At 48.0% G+C, this 20,692-nt stretch overlaps 1 pseudogene; it reads right to left on the reverse strand.

The window, feature by feature from the left end:
* Positions 1-1,717: 1,717 nt before the first annotated feature.
* LOC130405621 (phosphatidylinositol 3,4,5-trisphosphate 5-phosphatase 2A-like) overlaps positions 1,718-20,692 on the reverse strand; it is a 28,066-nt pseudogene continuing 9,091 nt past the window's right edge.

Below are 20,692 nucleotides of genomic sequence, written 5' to 3' on the forward strand. Positions count from 1 at the left end.
TAATAGGTTGTGTGTGTGGTTTAAAAATAACAGAAGGAAGGTAAGAATTGTGGACACTATGTGTGTATTTTACCCAAAGTATCACAGAATTGTGATGAAACAACCTAGGTAGTTATGGATTATGTCCCTCGAAAACACAAAGCATGATTCAGTCTTCTGTTTTCATTGCAATAATGGCAGGATATTTCGTCTTGAAGAAAGACTTAACTAGCAACGCATATTCATGTGAAACAAAGAAAATCGAACAGTAAATTATTAAGTACAAATCCTTTTCGTTATCTTGTTTGGTTGCGTTAATTTCCCTCCAGTTCCACTTTGACCTCTATTGAGAAGGTTTCTGGAATAGCGGCGCCACCTGTTGGTCAAATCCAACAACTGCAAGAACATTTAGGTTGGGCATGGAAATTCTCTTTTTTTGGCAATTTTTGCAAAATTACTTGAAATCCTTATCATAACCCACTTACAGCCGATGAGTTAGAAGACTGACATGGAAATTAAACAAGTCAATCATCTGTGGAATGGGCAAGGCTCGAAAAACTCCAGCCAATGATTTCCAGACCCACCGAGTGGCATTGGACAGTAAAGTACGTCAATCAAACGGTCGTACTGCACTCCCCCTCCCCCCGCGCATGACCCCTTCGTGCACGAACTCAAAGCTCGTGACCCAGAGCAAGCTTCTGTCTGTTGTTATTTGTTATCCTGCGGTAGCTACTGGAGCTAGCTAACTACCTAATAATAGCTCTCTCTCGCGCATCTGTGTTCGCGCTCGTGCATGATTGCGCGTCCATGTACTTGCAATGGGGGAGTCAGTCAGCGTTGAAGGAGAGTGGGTAGGAATATTTTTGAGTTGTGTATTTTCAAAATTTGCTGGCGTTTCGCAAATCCCATACCCAACCTTTACTTGTGTAAATCAATTCTGAAATTCAAGTTACTTAAATTCAAAGTCTGTTAAAGGGTGACTTAAAAAGCCTAAAACTCCACATCATGGAACTCAACAGCAAGTATAATAATAATAAGTAGATTCAAGATTATACTGATCTTTAAATCATAAAGACGATTAATCATTCCTCTCTGGCCAAATACAATTATTTGTTTTCTGAGGAACTTATCATTGTGTGAAAAGAAATGTGTTTGACCTTAAGAAGATCCGTTAGCACATAAAACAGCTTCTACAATTCTCTCACAGTGATGGTTTGGTTTGTTTGCTCAATAATAATCCCTTTATCTTGGAAAAACGGAAACAAAACAGAACAAAAAATACTTTGGGCCATAAATACATGCAGAGACCACTGAATCAATAATAAAAAAAGAGAAAACAGACATAAATTTCCACTATCTGAATAACGGGATCAAAAGGTATCGTTTACAGTAGCTCTATCTGTGTGGGGAGGAGGCCCCTCCTCAGGCCTGGCCCGGACCACGACCAGTCTTAGGCTGGGGGCCAGGCCTGGCCTCTGGTCACCCTCAGCTCATCAGTCATCCAGAGGCCAGGCCTGGAGGATTCAGAGTCCTCAACGTCACAAACTCAGGGTCTTCAGTGGGGGTGGGGGTGAAGGAGAGGGGAGGGGGTGTTGGCTGAGGTTTCAGACTCAGGGTTGCACGATGTTCCGTTTTTTTTTCTCCAGATGACAAACCCTTCACATCATGGCTGCGCTCAGGTTGAAGGTCTTCAACATTCGACCGGGTTATCCTCGGAGGTAGGCTACGTTTTCTCAGGATAAGCCTCAGCACACGGGGTATCGACTCCAGCAGGTCAGGCTTGGCGGTAAAGAGTGAGAGGGTCGGGGTTCGGGTAAGATGTAGTGAGATTCAAGTCGGCAGCCTCTCGCCATGTGTGAATGGTCCAAAACCCGTGTCATTGGTAGCCCCGCCACCTGTCTGACAGGGGCTGGTTATGACAGCTTGGGGGATGGGGACAAGGTATCGGTTCAACACGTGTCCACTGAACAAAAAAGAAACGAAGTGCAATTGCCTGGCCCACATTGACACCCAGTCCAGCTCAGTCCGGTTCACTCTGGATCTGGGAGCTGGCGTGTTGCCCCAGCTCGAGCCCTAGCCGTTACCGGATGGACAAGGGTCCCCCGTTGGAGGAGGCTTAATCTCATTGGTTCTGCTGCCTCAGGCTCTCCAGCAGGATGTGCTTGTGGGCGGGATCTAGGACCCCGGCCTCCTCCAGGTCCTCCCTCGGTGATGTCACTGGAGGAGAGCGGTGTGAGGGGACCACAGATTAGACGGGCGGTGGTACGATATTACAGAGGAGAAAAAAGATAATTTATGGAAACCCTCCCTTGTTTAATAAGAATGCAATTTGATATCACTTCAGTAAAATATCTAATATTTTATGTATGTATGTATGTATGTATGTATGTATGTATGTATGTAACTATGTATGTATGTATCTGAGACAGAAAAGTGCATGCAAGCGTGTCGATCGCCCGTGTCTGCAGCCTATATGTTGCACATTAGGCCTGACCTCTGCATGCTTCTTGTATACATCTGAATTCACAGTTAGTGAATTATATAAAAGCGTCTGCTAATTGACTCAAATAGTGTACATTCTTGGTGTAAACCCATCCATTTTGAATCGTGGGCTGGTTTATAAGCATTTGCACCTGAGGAATTCCAGGTCGTCCCAGCCGTTGTGCAGAAGGCCCTTCTCATAGCGCTCCAGGCCCAGCCTCTGGAGCCACTTCCCCGACAGAGGACTCTCCCACCGACAGTGATGAGCTGCTGCTGCCCCAAAGAGCCTGCAGAGGACGCCAAAAACAACACAGTCAATGGAGGCTCTGCTGGCCAGTCTGGTGTAGTTGTCTTTCTTGCGGGGATGTCAGGAATTGTTGTTTTAGCATATGATTCTTCTGGTTGTGTCTGACAGGAACCGCACATTGGACTTGACCCAGGTTATACATTTTGTTGAGCTTTGTACTCACATTTTGTAATTGTTCTCAACTGTGTTCAAAACCCAGAGAAATCAGTAGATTTAGTCAAGGTTACGGTCTGTTAAATTTTCATGAGGTTGCATGTCAATGGCGTCATATCTCCTTTACCCCATGACTTCCAGTCAGTCATTTAATAGTCAGTAATCCAGTAGGGTCCTCATTCAGCGTTTCCCAGACTCTACCTCGGCTGGCCGCACCAAGTGTAATTAACTGCTGCCAAAGTTATTCACCATCAATAGTGTTCCCACAAGTTTTGAAACCAAAAAACTTGAATACAAGGTTCTTAATCTCTTTGTAGGTGCTTTTTTGTGTGTGAAAAAGGTCTGCCATAGCTTCCACGAACGTGCACATCGAAGTCAGTTGAACCTTTTATACACAGTCTGACTCCCACAGAGAGCGGTTTAAAGTCAGTTGAACCTTTTATACACAGTCTGACTCCCACAGAGAGCAGTTTAAAGTCAGTTTAACCTTTTATACACAGTCTGACTCCCACAGAGAGCGGTTTAAAGTCAGTTTCACCTTTTATACAGTCTCACTCCAACACAGAGGGGCGTTTGCTACAGCAGCTATGCTAACTAGCACTAGCTACTTACATTTATACCCCTACCTCAGGCGTTTCCCTCGGCGATGCCTCTGGGATGGGTGCTCCTCGGGGGGAAGGTGCGGCACACGATCCAAAGAGCCCCAGCCCCAGAACTGGCCCCGCGCATGAAGGGCGGGGCCGGGGGGCCCGGGGGGCTGTCCAGAGAAACGCGCTCATCGCTCATGGTTTTGGCCATCTCAGCACCGGGAGCAGGACTGGTCGTCCATAGCTCCTCCCCTCCACCCCCCCCTCCTCTCGGGTAGCCCTCCCCCAGGGCGAAGAACGGGTGCAGGCCGCCGAGGCGACGGGGGCGATGCGTACCTCGGACCAGGTCGGGGAATTGGGTCGGGGCTTGGCGAAGGGCCCTCCACGGCCATCTCCAGGGCGCCTTTGGGCAGCCGGGGGAGGGGGGAAGAAGTCCGGGGGCGGGGCGGTTCAGAGAGGCTCCCACCTGGGGCCGCGGTCGGGCCCGGGGACCACGCCCGTCCTCCTCCGGGCAGGGCTCCTACCTCGACTGATGGTGCGGGAAGGGAGAGGCCCCTGGGGGCCTGCTGCGGGGGCCAGGGGGCCCGGGGGAGGGGCCGGAGGCGGCTTGGCGCGAGGGCAGCGCCGAGGGGGCGGTGGGTTTGGCCGCCGGGGCGCTGGCGAGGGAAGTGGACGGGAGGAGCTTCCGGCAGCATGGCCACGGCGGCTGATTGGTTGGGGACGCCCTCCAGGATGTAGTAGGCGGGGTTGTTGTAGCTGTTCTTACACGACGACGGGTCGTCGGGAGACTCTGGCTGCTTGGACCTTAGAGACACACACACACAGCGGTGGCATTAGGAGGAAGTCTTGGGTGTGCGCGTGTGTGTGTGTGTGTGTGTGTGTGTGTGTGTGTGTGTGTGTGTGTGTGTCTGTCTATGTGTGTGTGTCTATGTGTGTGGTGTGTGTGTGTGTGGTGTATGTGGTGTGTGTCTGTGTGTGTGTACCTTGGTAGCGGTCTCCTCCTTGGTGTTCCTCTCCCCCTTCCTCGCTGACCCTCCCCAGCTCTGTTCCTAGGGGCTTGCGGCCCTGCGACGGCCTGCTTCCAAACACACATCCCACCCGCACATCAGCAGGAGCACAGCATAGGCCCAGCGGGAACACACAGTGACGCTCGGATTATAAGCAGCTCTGATCAGTATTGATATAGATTCATTGAAATATGAAAGGAGAGTGTACAGACTTGAACGTATTCGTGTCCGGATCGGGGCAGCAGGGTGGATTTGCCTTGGGACCACCGGCGTCGTCTTTATCCACACTGATCCACTCTGAAACACAAGCACAAGAACGCAGCTCAGAACGCAGCTCATAACCCGGCTCAGAACCCGGCTCAGAACCAGCTCAGAAGACAGCTCAGAACCCAGCTAGTAACGCAGCTCAGAACCCAGCTCAGAACGCAGCAGAACCCAGCTTCAGAACCCCAGCTCAGAACCCAGCTCAGAACGCAGCTCAGAACCAGCTCAGAACGCAGCTCAGAACCAGCTCAGACCCAGCGCTCAGACCCGCTCAGAACCCAGCTCAGAACCAGCTCAGAACCAGCTCAGAACCCAGCTCAGAACCCAGCTCAGAACCCAGCTCAGAACCCAGCTGCAGAACGCAGCTCAGAACCAGCTCATTAAACCCAGCTCAGAACAAGCTCAGAACGCAGCTCACAACCAGCTCAGAACCCAGCTCAGAACCAACTCATAAACCAGCTCAGAACCAGCTCATAACCCAGCTCAGAACCCAGCTCAGCACGCAGCTCAGAATGTAGCTCATCTGAGCACAGTATGACAAAAACGGTCCCTTTGCTCATGCAGGAAGCGTCTCTTGAATAACAGCTTTTTTTGGTATATTCATATCATTAGAAAGCAGTAGATATTTGACCCAGAACCCTCCCAACTAGGTGATAAAACCCCCTAACCACTGGACTACTTCCACACCATATACACTCTATCTTCATACACACACACATTTATTCAACGGTTTATTCCGGGCTATTAAATGGACCAATGGCAGCGCGTTCCGCAGGGTCACATGGTGCGTGGCAGGCCCTGTTTACCGTAAAGCCCTCCCGGGTGCCCATCCTCCTCGGAGGGCACGCGGACTCCTCATTGGAGCCGCGGATGTTGCACGTCTCCTCGCCGCGGTGGGACAGGTACGTGTGGAACTGCTGCGGCGTGCTGCCGATCATCCGACTTCAGGGCACAACACACATTCTCTGGGGGACGAGAGACACACAACGCACACGCACGCACGCACGGCACACACACACACAGGAGATTACCACCACACACAAATCACACAACCACACACACACAACACACACACACACACACACACACACACACACACACACACACACACACACACACACACACACACACAACACACACACCAGCACAAAAAACACGTCAAGTCTCTCTCTGACACAATACAATCATGCCTTACAACAACAATAATTGTTACATATTCGATCCCATTCCCTCCAAGGTATGCAATTGCACAAACCACAGTGAAGGACTTAGTTAAATAGACAGTAACAATAATTATTCTGTATAACGTTTATATTCATAACCCAATAATTACGTTAAAAATACATACATACTATTCTTCTGCTTACATAGTCACACACACAGTCACCACACACACACACACACACAGCAATGTAACCCCACCATAGGACTCGTAGCCGTCCAGGGACTTGACGGTGAGCAGCAGGTGCTGGTCCTGCAGGTACTACGATCTCAGAGAGGAGGGGCTTCAGGGTGGTGAGCTGCTTATTGGACCAGCCCACGCGGAGGAAGTTGACGTTGTCACTGCTCTGGTGTCGTTCTCATAGCTCTTCTTGAACTCTGTAGGGAGTGGTGAGAGAAAAGAGGGAAAACACACACACACATACAGAGACAGAGACAGAGACAGAGGACAGAGAGGAGAGAGAGAGAGGAGAGAGAGAGAGAGAGAGGTGGTCAGGTGAGGTTTTAGTTGAACCAAAGGAGGAAGGTGGGAGAAGAGGAGCATGGGGGAGATGCAGGGAGGTTATAAACGGCATTTATATTGAACATAACATGGCAAAAAGGGGCAGAGGAGGTGCAGGGCAGGGGAACGCACAACACACTAGCATACTGACGGCCTGGGGATGGAGCAGAATGGGAGGGGGAGAGAGAGTGATGCAGATCAAGACGAAGACAGTCAACAATCAATCATTCATCATTTCCTGATCCACCAGGGAACCCATTGAGGGGTGGGGGGGTCTTTGATTAACCTTGATCATTATCACTTTTCCTTTTTGGGCAAATCGGTGTGCCCTTGAACCTCTTAGAGCCCATGGACATAGGTGTGTGTTTCTGCAGCCCTCACCTTCCAGGCAAGTGGAGTAAAACTCAATGAAGAACTTGGTTCTGCTGGCCGGTCTTCACGATGGCCTCGATGCTCTCAAACTCTATGTAGGCCTGCTCCGAAGTCTTGGGCAGACCTGGGGAACCCCACAGATGAGGAGGAAGAAACAGAAACCATGGGTTGGACACGCAGTTAACAGCAAGTTTAGCAGTAAAGGAAAGGGTAAGACATACAGACACACAGACAAACAGATTATGAAAGACCTAAAGGATCAAGAGACATTGAGACAAAAGGGACGTGTGATTTCAGCCATGTACCTTTCTTGGAGACAAACTGAGACGTCACCCCCACCTCGAAGGTCGCGAACACTGGGGAGTGGTCACTGGTCACGATGTCATCCGTACAGCCTGACACGACACAGCGGGATAATATAACAAAAACAATCGCTTTACAAACTGACTCACAGTGCTGCACTGTTGCTGCTACATTTCTACAAACAAGGAGTGATATATATGATATCCTGCAGAGCGGGTCTCACCGTAGGAGTTGCAGACGATATGTGTCTCAGGGTAGGACTTCCACAGGATCCGGTCACACCACGACGGGACGTTGGTCCTCATCTGAGGACCAGAGAGGGGACAGGCATGGAGGTGTGAGAGAGAGACACACACAGACACAGAAGATACACAATGTTCATGCTAGTACGCCAACATCCTTTTCATATTAATAATCATAATAAAAACAATAATAGTATATAGCAATAGCAATAATAATAGTAATAATAAACACTTTATCCTGATAGCATCTTTGAAAAGCTATAAAGTGCTTTTATAACAGGAGACTCAGTACAAAACAGTGACATCGTTTTAAGGGGACGTCCCTGGCCTCTGGCTCCACACAGCGGCGATAGACCGCGCCACCATACCGTGGTCATGACCCCAGTCCCGGGCCACCTGTCGGGTGTGGCTGCTGGAGGGAGATGGTTGGAGTGCGAGTGCGTATGCGTGTGCGTGTGTACTGCGGACCCACCCCGGTGGCCTTCTGCTTCTGCCAGACGTAGGTGTCCCTGGAGCCCCGTTCGTAGCGGTAGGTGGGCGGGTAGGAGATCTCCTCTTCCACTGCAGGGTTTCACACAACCAGCTTCTAATTACACGCTTCGACTCCAGAGAGCACCGAAACAACGTGCCCGGCCAGTGTTTGCTCTGGTTCCTGTTTATGACGTGGTAACGACGTGGAAACCTTTTGTTTGACAAACTGCCAAACTGGGTGTCACATGAGCCACATAGCGATGGGGGATATAAGCTCCTGTATATTGCGCAACAACTGAGAAGAGAGGAATGGACAGACAGACAGACAGACGGGTGTACTGACCGAAGCGGAGGAACACCTTGTTCTTCTCCCTCTCCAGGTTGAGCTGGTCCACCTTCAGCAGGGGGTCAAACTCCTTCCTGTTGATGTAGTTCAGGATCTCCTGCACACACACACACACACACACACACACACGCACGCACACGCACACACGCACGCACACACACACACACACGGGAGAAAATCATAATGAAAGCGATGAATCATCAAGTAAACATTGTAGCATCAGCAGTAAGAGAGCGTGGCAGACAGACTCGAACGGCGCAAAGGGAATTTCCTTGAAGCGTCAGTGGGTCAAAGGTCTGGATAACTCTAATAATGACTGGTGTGTGTGGTGCGAGTGCTCCACCTGGATGTCCATGTCCAGCCGGTAGTTGAGGTCTCCCAGCCAGAAGAGGTGTGTGAAGCGCAGTGAGATGTCGAAGGAGCTTAACTGTTTGTCGCCCAGCGACAGCAGCCGCAGGATGTCCAGGTAGTTCTGGTTCCTCCTATAGAAGAAAGCCACGGATTCAAAATAGCGGATCGACTTCAGGAAGCGCCTGTTTTAAGATGTTCTGAATCTGATCTTATTTGCAGCATGAAATGGTAGTCTGGTTAGATTGTATTTTAACAGTGCAGCATGTAGACAATTCTGGTTCTGGTGGTTGAATCTGTGTATAGTGTGTGCACGTGTATGTGTGCATGGGTGCATACCTGGCAATCTTCTCATTTCCCTGAGGTCAGGTGGCAGTTGACAAACCCAAAAGATGTTCCGTTGAACATGAAGGACACCCCTACAGCCCCTTTGTTACCTAGGAAACGACCAGCAGCAATGAATTTGTATTTTGTAAAATCAGCAAGAAACCCAAGAATAAAACTTAACACATCACGTTTGTGTGTGTGTGTGGGAATGGGCGGGAATGGCACTGGCTGGTCGTTACCCAGGGTGTTGGCGATGCCCGTCTTGACGCTGGACACGCCCACGTGGCTGATGCGGTTCTCGTGCTCGGGTTTCACCAGCACGGCGATCTTGATGTTCCACAGCGTCTGCACGGCGATCTGTCATCGCACAGGAAGAGGAGCGCGTGTGGTCAGGGGCAAAGCACGCTCGGCAGACACTGCCAATTTCGGCTAGTCTACCAAGGGTTAACGGAAACTTTCCGTTGACGTTGATTCACCTTCCGTACATAGAAACCAAGTGTTGTGTGTTGTGTTCCATGTACAAGTGCTATGTACATGGAACAGCTTTTTTGTTTTAAGGGGAAAAGCTTGTTCTGTTTGAAGCCTTACAAAATGAGAGGGGACCGGGAGCCAAGGTGATCCCACGCTGCAAATAAGCAGATGGTATTTTAGCGTAACTGTTTTTTTAGAAAGAGGGGACAGTTCTCCATCCCCCACAAAATAAAGAGGAACCATTTGAAACCAACTTTGTCTTTAGGTGCTTGTGAACTACCACACCATAGCAACACCAGGCCAGGGCGCAATATACTCATTGCTGATGGCTGGCCGTCGTCAGGTGACGTTTCTTGTTGGCCACATGTCCGACAGGTGTACACCAACCTCAATCAACCTTCTAGAGTGTGGTGTGACCCATCATATGGTAGATGGTAATGGACTGCATTTATATAGCGTTTTTATCTGAAGCTCTTTTCAATATTGCCTGACATTCACCCATTCATGCACACATTCACATGCCGACGGGGGAGTCAACCGTGCATGGCGGCCAGCTCGCCAGGAGCAGTTAGGGTTAGGTGCCTTGCTCAGGGACACCTCGACACTCCGCTAGGAGGAGCCGGGGCTTGAACTAGCAACCTTGCGGTTACCAGCCGACCCGCTCTAGCAGCTACCGCCGCTCCAGCATCATCCACTCAGCTCCCCCGAGCCGGACCCCCGACCCACCGGCTTGTACTCCAGGTCCGTCTGGTCCTTCAGGCCGGCGCGGATGGACTCCACCCACTCGCGGTCGCACATGGAGTTCTCCTGGGTCCCGAACACGTACAGGTCGTGGGGGATGGTGACCGTCATCTCGTCCAGGGTCTTGCCCAGGCCGCGACACAACACCCACGAGCTCATGGCCTTGGGCGCAGGAACCGAGCCTAGGGAGGGGTTCATACCTCTGGTTGAGTCTCTGACTACGGCCGTGGGTCATGTCGAGGAGTGAGTGAGTGAGTGAGTGAGTGAGTGAGTGAGTGAGTGAGTGAGTGAGTGAGTGAGTGAGTGAGTGAGTGAGTGAGTGAGTGAGTGAGTGGAGTGAGTGAGTGAGTGAGTGAGTGGAGGAGTGAGTGAGTGAGTGAGTGATGAGTGATGAGTGAGTGAGTGAGTGAGTGAGTGAGTGAGTGAGTGAGTGAGTGAGTGAGTGAGTGAGTGAGTGAGTGAGTGAGTGAGTGAGTGGAGGAGTGAGTGAGTGAGTGAGTGAGTGAGTGAGTGAGTGAGTGAGTGAGTGAGTGAGTGAGTGAGTGAGTGAGTGAGTGAGTGAGTGAGTGATGAGTGAGTGAGTGAGTGAGTGAGTGAGTGGTGAGTGATGAGTGAGTGAGTGAGTGAGTGAGTGAGTGAGTGAGTGGAGTGAGTGAGTGAGTGAGTGAGTGAGTGAGTGAGTGAGTGAGTGAGTGAGTGAGTGAGTGAGTGAGTGAGTGAGTGAGTGAGTGATGAGTGAGTGAGTGAGTGAGTGAGTGAGTGAGTGAGGTGAGTGAGTGAGTGAGTGAGTGAGTGAGTGAGTGAGTGAGTGAGTGAGTGAGTGAGTGAGTGAGTGAGTGAGTGAGTGGTGAGTGAGTGAGTGAGGGAGTGAGTGAGTGAGTGAGTGAGTGAGATGAGTGAGTGAGTGAGTGGAGTGAGTGAGTGAGTGAGTGAGGCTGAGTAGGGAGTGAGTGAGTGAGTGAGTGAGTGAGTGAGTGAGTGAGTGAGTGAGTGAGTGAGTGAGTGAGTGAGTGAGTGAGTGAGTGAGTGAGTAGAGTGAGTGAGTGAGTGGAGTGAGTGAGGTGAGTGAGTGAGTGATGAGTGAGTGAGTGAGTGAGTGAGTGAGTGAGTGAGTGAGTGGAGTGAGTGAGTGAGTGAGTGTGAGTGAGTGAGTGAGTGAGGAGGTGAGTGAGTGAGTGAGTGAGTGAGTGAGTGAGTGAGTGAGTGAGTGAGTGAGTGAGTGAGTGAGTGAGTGAGTGAGTGAGTGAGTGAGTGAGTGATGTGAGTGAGTGAGTGAGTGAGTGAGTGAGTGAGTGAGTGAGTGAGTGAGTGAGTGAGTGAGTGAGTGAGTGAGTGAGTGAGTGAGTGAGTGAGTGAGTGAGTGAGTGGGTGGGTGGGTGGGTGGGTGAGTGAGTGAGTGAGTGAGTGAGTGAGTGAGTCCTACCCATGTTCCAGGTGCCAATGAAGATTGAAATCATATCTGGCTCGTCTTGGTTGGAATGTTTATTTTTCATCAATTGCAGCAATTGGCAAAAGGCCTCGCGCTTCTGAAAAACATCACAACGATGATCAATGATCAAATGATCAATCAAGAATTCAACTTTAAATCCCATTGAATCATTACACCTATTACACTTTAGAAATATTTAACAAAGGCAGCCATCTATGTTTTTGAACCTGTTCTCTTTTAATAACAGACCCTTAGGAAAGCATTGTTTTAAACTATATCAAATTGCACCAATGTCTTCATGCGAAGACTGTACAGCTTCCTCTCCGCTATTGTGTGCAACAAATATGCAGGTCCTTCCCGTCACTTCTCTCACACACAAACAACCACACACACACACGGTAGCTTCTATACATGCATTTGTAAGTAAAAAAAGTGTTTGTCGATAATATGTTAGTGAACACAATTGTAAATGTATTACACTATAACATGTATTTGCATGACAGTATACATGCGCCCTTGTGTGTGTGTGTGTGTGTGTGTGTGTGTGTGTGTGTGTGGTGTGTGTGTGTGTGTGTGTGTGTGTGTGTGTGTGTGTGTGTGTGTGTGTGTGTGTGTGTGTGTGTGTGTGTGTGTGTGTGTGTGTGTGTGTGTGTGTGTGCGTGCGTGTCATGCACATACCTTGGCACTGGCGAAGATGAAGTCTTTCCTCTGGGTCTTGTCCTTTTCCTTCTCAACACAATGCCCAGCTTATTCTGGACCCGCTGTGACTTGATCAGCTGACGGACTGGCACACACAGAGGGAGGGCGAGCAGATCAGGGACAGGGAGCGCGGGAGGGACAAGAGAAAGGGAGGCACGTACAGAGAGTGAGAGAGAACCATGGGGTGGTGGTCAGGGAGCCAGAGGGGAGCGTTGTATATTTAAAAAACTAAATTGACAAAGGGAGCGATCAATTAAGCAATATCACACGAGAGCATTGACCACGAGAGTGATATTGCTTTTGTACAACAGTTCTACAAGCACCAATTATTAGTTAACAGTAATAAGCAACAACAGATTATGATCTGTTTGTTTATTTAATGATTTATTTGGCTCCGCCAACACAAATAGATCTGCAACTGGACTGGGACTGAACTGTTGCCAACCAACACATAAACACACTAGCTATCTAAGGTACATAAAGACCGTTGATAACATTAACGGTTATTAGAACATCTGTAAAGCCTAAAGGACCAAGTTCCTTTAGGTTGGGTTGGAGTCCCAGAGAAAGGCCTGAGTTCTGTCTGGGTAAGAGTCCCGACGTCTGTCTGGGTTGGAGTCCCAGAATAAGGCCTTTGGTTCGTGGTTAGAGTCCCGACGTGTGTCTGGGTTAGAGTCCTAGAATCTGGGTTAGAGTCCTAGTATAGAGTCCTAGAATAGAATTAGAGTCCTAGAATAGAAATTGACTAGAATCCGGGTTGGAGTCCCAGAGAAAGGACCTTTAGGTCGGGTTGGAGTCGCGATGTGGGTACCAAATTCCTTTAGGTCGGGTTGGAGTCCCGACGTGGGTACCAGAGAGACTGTTGATCTGATCTTAAATCCATTGCACTTCCTATTTTACTCATTTCTTTGCATATGTTTTCTTTTCTTTATCTATTATTATATTTTATGGTATGACAATGTTTAGATGAACACTTTGAGTCTGCCTTGTGTATGAAAATTGCTATAAAAAATAAAGTTGCCTTGCCTGTAGTTAAAAGTCCCAGTGCTCTTATACTCTATATCAGCCCTCATTGAATGCCTCTTGTCCAATCAAATACCTTGGTCGGAACGAACTGTTGTCTAATAGTCAATAGTAATAGTACCATTGAAACATGGCAAAGACGTACAATATTCTTTGATTGACAATAAAGTTTGCAACGCTAAGTATAACTCAAATCCAGGTTGAAAACACAGAGGCAACTCGCAATGTGAATGTGTGGGTGTGAGCGGGTGTGTACGTGAGTGTCGTTACTCACTCTTGTCGTGGGTGAAGGGGGTCCAGTCCTCCTGGCTGTCCTTCACCTTCTTCATCACCACCAGTCTCCCTCCCTCCACGTCGACGGACAGAGTGTGTTTCTGGCTCTTCCCTATCTTGGCCAGCTCTGCCAAACAGCCATCCAGCTTCACCTGCGTTGGTGAGGAAATAAACACATAAACACACACACACACACACACACACACACACACACACACACACACACACACACACACACACACACACACACACACACACACACACACACACACACACACACACACACACACACACACACACACACACACACTATGATCAGCTTCTGTTCATTCCCCAACAATAAGGCTGGCCCCGGATAGCAGCCAAACTCCATGAAGCCAGGTTTGGTGATAATAAAAACTTTCAGAGAACATGCACACACACCCACTCCCACAGCCAGACCAACACACCCTTTAGATAAGAGATAAGAGAGAGGGGTAGAGAGCTTTTCCATGCGTTTACAGGGCATTACATGGCCTCCCCACCAGGGGGCATCTTAGCAGAATTACAGAATAATTTATGGTTGGATAGGTTTTGAACCTCGTCACATCATATCTTAATCTAAAAATATATAAAAAGTCCTGTTCAAACTGGATTTCGGCTTAAACTAATTATTAAACAAATGTATTTTTTGCCACATTTCTCTTGCTCTTCACCCCACCACCACTTCCTGTGCAAACAGGAAGTCAGTGGCAAATCAGAGGTACATTCCGTAATGACTAATCGCATCTCTCATGTCCTCCTCTTGGTGCTCATTCTGTGTCTGTCTTTCCTTGTACAAGTTCATTTTAACGCAGTAACCATACCCTCCACCATACCCTTCCTTTATGTTGCAACGGCGTCAATGTTCTTTTCCCCGACATTGATTCCAGGTGTCATCACATCCACACAAAGACACAGCATTGCTTGCGAACAAACACTAACACAAACACAGCAACCAACAGACACAGAGGGAGGGGGAGGCTAAAAGTGCATCTTCTTTGTGAAGAGCACCTTTGGTAGTCCTTGTGCTCACATGACTCACTAACGGCTCCTCTGTGAGGGGGGAGGTTCATCCTACACTTCAACAATAAATGGGTTCATCTCAGGCACACTGCCTCAGTGCCACACTGTGTGTGTGTCTGTGGAGATGCAATTAATTGAGAGGGACAACAACATACCAGCGTGGAAGTGGTTGAGAGGATATTTGTCAATCGGGGGTTTGGCCCCTGGATATCAAACTAGAAGAGCAACTAGAGTCAACTGACTGAACTGTTGAGAGGAACAGTTGAGACCAAAGGCTGATTTCTATTTACTGGGCCTCAGAAGTACTTTCCTCTGGTGTTGTTTGGGTGTTGTCGCACACTGAAAAAGGTCCCCGTAAAATGTGGAGGAATTGATGACCTCCTTGCCTAGTTTAAACTCTGATTGACGTGGGATGACTGTTGTATAAATGGAGCTTACCGCCAGCACGTTGGTAGTAACGTCTTGTCAAGAGAGACACAAGTATTTGACATTCATTCAGTTTCAATATATATATCGAGGGTTTGTTGATAATCTGTATGCACCGCAAGTATCAAAGCAGAAGATCAGCAGCCCACAACATTGAACATCAAATATGTCGTGTGAATGTGTGTGTGTGAGCATGCGTGTGTACCTCAAAGGCCTGTACAGGGATGGCTTTGCTTTGGCGTGTGGAGAGAGGAGGCAGAGAGCAAGGAGACGTCAAACTCATTTCCTGGAGTGCTTTGAGAGCCTGCGGAGACAGAAGAAGAAAAAGAAAAAAAAACATAATTGTAGATACCGTACAATATATTCTATATAAACCGGTAATTAGGTGAGTGCTGCATAAGTTTATTCTTTCTTTCCTCTTTATTATTCCCTACAAACTTTGGGACCTATCTCCTTCCTCAATTTTTCAACCTAGAGTCTCCATTCAAATTGTAAAAAAGTTCAGCATAGCTTGGAATCGTGCGCTTCTCTTCAGATTTCTTTGGGCTTATATAGACGGGAGGCCCGACGTCATCCCCGGTCACGTGTGACTTTGATGATATTAAATACTCGACCTGCGCATGCGCGATCGATAACATCCAGTGTTAACCACTGCCTCTTGCGGCCAGTAAGAATGAAATAGAACTGTGATTCCTTACTGGAAAGGAAGCTATCTACTTCCACTTTAAGGGTCTATGTGGCTGCCATTTCATCCAGGCACATTAAGGTTGATGCCAGACGGTGGGGTCTCATTCCTTGGTGACCCGACTTCTTAAAGGAGCCCAGCAGAGGAACCCCCCACGGGCTGTCAAGGTTCCCTCATGGGACCTACCTCTGGTACTTGGAGCCCTCCGTCTCCCCCCGTTTGAGCCCCTGGATCAGGCGCCACTGAAATGGCTGTCGGCAAAGGTTGCCTTTCTTCTAGCGATGGCGTCAGCCAAGGGTGTGAGTGAGCTTCATGCGTTGTCAGTGAGTGAACAGTGTATATGCTGGAACTCAGACGGCACAGGGGTGGCACTGTGGCCTAACCCATCTTTTTTTCAAAAGAGACTGCCTTCGGCCCACTATAATCAGGTCATAGAGCTAGCAGCTTATGGCCCCTCACAACCACCGGATGAAGAAGCTAGTTCAGCAGAACTACTCTGCCCGGTCAGAGCCTTGAGATGTTACATACAGGAAACTGCTGGTGTTTGCCAGTCTGATGGCCTGTTTGTCTGCTACGGGGGCCCGAGGAAGGGGCAAGCGCTGCCCAGACAAAGGCGTTCCAAGTGGGTGGTGGAGGTCATTGAGGAGGCATACAAGTCAAGAGGACTGCCTTTGCCTCTTAACATCAGAGGCCATTCCACCAGGAGTGTCTCCACCTCCTGGGCAGCACTACGAGGAGTGCCTCTAAGGGAGATTTGTGCAGCGGCCTCCTGGGCTTCAGCGTGCACCTTTGCCCGATTTTACACGGTCAATGTAGCGGCTCACCACGCATTGGCTGCAGCTGTTTTTCAGGAACCCTCAGGGCCTTCCGGTGGGTACAGGATTCCTCGTGACTACGTTGGTAATAGTCATTCAGTGTTAAGCACTGCCTCTGGCGGTCAGTAAGAATGAAATAGAAGGAGAGTTACGTATGTAACTACGGTTCTATGAATTCTGGATGACCGCCATTCTGAGTGACAGAGTTCTCTGTCACTCAGAATCTTGCGAGAAGATTCTGAAGGGACATCTTGGAGAGTGACGTGGGCTTATATAGACGGGCGGCCCGACGTCATCCCCGGTCATGTGTGACTTTGTTGATATTAAATACTCGACCTGTGCATGCGCGATGGATAACATCAAGTGTTAAGCACTGCCTCTGGCAGTCATCCAGAATTCATAGAACCGTAGTTACATACGTAACTCTTGTTTTCGTTTCATACCGGCTTTGTTTTCAGTTGGTCTAATTGATTTACGTTGACGCTGGAGCGCCAGGATGTTCAGCAGTGTTCCCAGATTGGGTGGTTTTTCCCGCTCTATTCGGCTACTTGGGCTACAGACACACACACACACACACACACACACACACACACACACACACACACACACACACACACACACACACACACACACACACACACACACACACACACACACACACACACACACACACACACACACACACACACACACGCACACCAGCAATGCAGGGCAATACATTTGACCTTTCAGATACTTCAGTTCAATTCATTTTACATGTCTGCATTTTAGCATTGCTTTGCGCTTTTCATTCAGCTGTCACTTTATTTGTTTCCAAACATTTACTTTTTCTTAAATGGTGTGCATGTTTACATTGTTTACTCCATTAAGACTTTGAACTTTTGTTTTTTTCTTCACTTGATTTAAGCCATTTAACGTTTCTTTATGTCTTAATCTATGTGGCTTTATTAAAAATATTTTCAACCTCACTTTGTACTACAGCACTCACCGCATTTTATGCAGGAAATGCACTTTCTAGTTCATATTATATTATCTTAATCTGTAACACACGGTGCTGGAGTATGAACATTAGCAGGGGTGCTCCATACACAAACACTGTGCATGAAAAGGATGGAGTGAAGGAGAAGAGAGAAGGCCCTTAGAAGTATGCTAGTTATGGGATCAACAGAGATCCTCAGCGGGGGCCAGAGACAGTGGCCCTCGAGCTATTGTACGGCCAGATTCTTACTTTCTGCGTCCGCACGTCCGCGAGACTCTGCCTGAGTCTGTGTGACGGAAAGCTCGTCATCCGCCCAAACAAACCACTGTGTCGGGATTGTGTAAAGAAAACAAAAGGCACCATTTCCTTTTTCCTGGATGTGCTCTAGGAAGAGCCGTGGCGGAGTGGAGTTGGACACATTTAGCGGTGAGGGGGGGGGAGGGGGTGAGGGCATTTCCTTCCCTCTGAGATTCAAAAGGGTCGAGAAAAAATGCTTGGTATGTTAAGGGTAATTAGGATTATTGAAATATTGAAATTACAACAATTGGTTGGTAATCTACTGTTGCACAATCTTCCAGCTTCTCAGCTTCTAAAACATTCTGCACAAGGACATCAATGCCGTTACTACCTAGAGCATAATTATCATAAAATGTAAAACATATTACATGTAGAACTTTCCAGGGTTATTTCAATGGCTATAAGAGGGATGGAATTCCCCTCCCCCCCCCCCCCACAACAAAGACCTCCCAAGGTCATCTCCCCTCGACTTGCCATACTTGTCCACTTGGACAGTCCGGTGACAGAATTACGGCAGAGGGGACACAGGGGTGAGCAGGAAGGCCGTATGTCATCAGCCAGTGGCCTGCCCTGACAGACGTGGTGCAGAGGTGGAGTTTGGAGAGGGAGAGGTATCTCAGCTATGTACACTCACTGGAGCTCGGCCCCACCGACGACACGGACGGAGAATAGGTTTGACTAGACTAGTTTGGAACAACGGGCCATGGCGCAGTGGATAGCATTCGAAAGTATTGACATCCTGATAGGTATGTTTTTCTTAAATTCTAATAATTCAAACACGATCTTAAACATCTTACAGCCGCCTCTTTAAGTCGACCAGTGGACGGGATGAAAATAATAACTTTGATTTGGGATTTCGTAAAGGGGAAGATTACAGCGAATAACGATTCACTATTTTAGATTGTCCTCCTTGATAGATTATAGGCTTTGGTGTCACAAACAAACAATCCTGGACCTTGAACCAACAACCTCTACATTTGTGTGCCTGTATGACTGAGCTGGAGAGACTGAGAGATAATGAAAAATGTCTCTGAGAGAGAGCAAAAGGGAGAGAGGGTGCAGGCAAAGGTCAGGATCTGGCCGTGTACCTTCTTCTCTATGGACGACAGCAGGTCTTTAAGGATGGCCAGTTTGGTCACAAGGTTCTCGAGCTCCTGGTCTCCACCCTGATTCACAGACTGGGGGACAGAAAAAATAAACAAACATCTGATGGATGGTGTATGAGGAGAAGGAAAGAGATAAAATAGAAGAAATCTGTTTAGGCGGCAAGTAAGATGTGCATTATGGCAAAGAGGAAAACAAGAGAAACACACACAAACTCCAAGGACTTGCAGTGGCCTCGTGATTCACACACGCATGCCTATGGCCTTCCCCATAGGCATGTGTGCATGTGTGTGTGTGTGTGTGTGTGTGTGTGTGTGTGTGTGTCATACTAGCATATGGGGAAGCTAAACTAAAGCGTGATAGCACACAGACGTGACCCCAGACACAGAAAACAAAGAGACCTATTTTGCGACTCTTTTTGTGACTTGTTTCAGACCAACCGGTTTCTGACTTCCTCTAAAATAATATCAGAAGACATAGAAGTTTGAAATATCTTGGGAAAAGTAAGTTATATTCTACATGGCCTACCTGTTGGATCATCTTGGAGACCATGAAGGCACTTTGCTGATCGAAGACCTTGGAAAGGATCTCCAGGCCAGACAAAACCTTATCAACCTCCCTGTTGGAGGGCAACATGTGAGTGTGAGAGGAGGAGCGGGAATGAGTTCAGTGGGTTCATATAACTGAATAATGAAAATAAATTCAGAACAATCTCAGTTAGAAGTAAGAGACACAGTTTACATTTTTATGTGTGAATATTTTGTTGAAATATATATATACTTTTTTTTTCTATATCCTGACTGGCTAATGCTCTACCTGCTCAGGTCAAGTAATAACACCCACTCTTCTTCTATTTAAGTCTGCGTTGCATCCCTAAGTCTGCTCTGCATGTAGACGTTGGGTGTTTCCGCCATTGGCTCACCCGTTGAGGCGCTTGCAGGAAGAGACCAGGGTCTTGTTGAGGTGGGGCAGGGCGCAGGCCCCCTGCTTGACTGCTTCCAGGTCAAGAGCATAGCTGCCCTTCAGGTACTCATGGGAAATGGTGCTAAGACCGTTAGCCGCCGGAGGGCTAACACATACAGAGACAGAGGCAGACAAAGTGTGAATGCAAGTCAACTCGAAAAAAACATAACAATATAAGTTTGGAGAGGTCCTCAGACATTGACAATCTGATCACAAATACAAACAACAATCAGAGAAAGAACTCAGTCGTGAGTTGTTTCTGTTGTAAGGAAATTCCACACTGACAGAGACTTTTAAGATGGAGACATTTACACTTAAGAGATATGTGGGCGTATTTTGTACCAAAAAGTGGAGCAACTCCAGGACTTTTTAAAGGATTCGGTTACTGTATTTACCTTCAGAGCAGAAATAAATAATCGCTGGAAGCCATAGAAATTTTGCGTGTTTTATATTTAGCATATATAAAGTGCATCTGTGGAGTCAGGAATTCCAAACCCTTCAACTTCCTCTTTCAAAAATCAGACTCAGCCACTGCCTGAAAAAAACGCTGACAGTCCGACCCACATATATTAACATTGATTTAGATTGGATAAGCCCTTATTCTCTCCCTTGAGATACATTTGTAGTGGGCATTCTACAGAACAGAGGGGCCATAGCAGCAACCAACCTCTATAGACGCACAATATGTTTGCATATATGGACAATCAAACTTACAGTTAGCCTTCAATAACACACAAAAATCCATATCCATCAGAACATAGACACCAAGAGTATTGCATGATGCCAAAATAAAAAGCTTTAACATTAAATACAGCACATAGGCCCTACTCCAA

Source organism: Gadus chalcogrammus, chromosome 16 (assembly GCF_026213295.1).
Source record: "Gadus chalcogrammus isolate NIFS_2021 chromosome 16, NIFS_Gcha_1.0, whole genome shotgun sequence".
Taxonomy (NCBI): Eukaryota; Metazoa; Chordata; class Actinopteri; order Gadiformes; family Gadidae; genus Gadus; species Gadus chalcogrammus.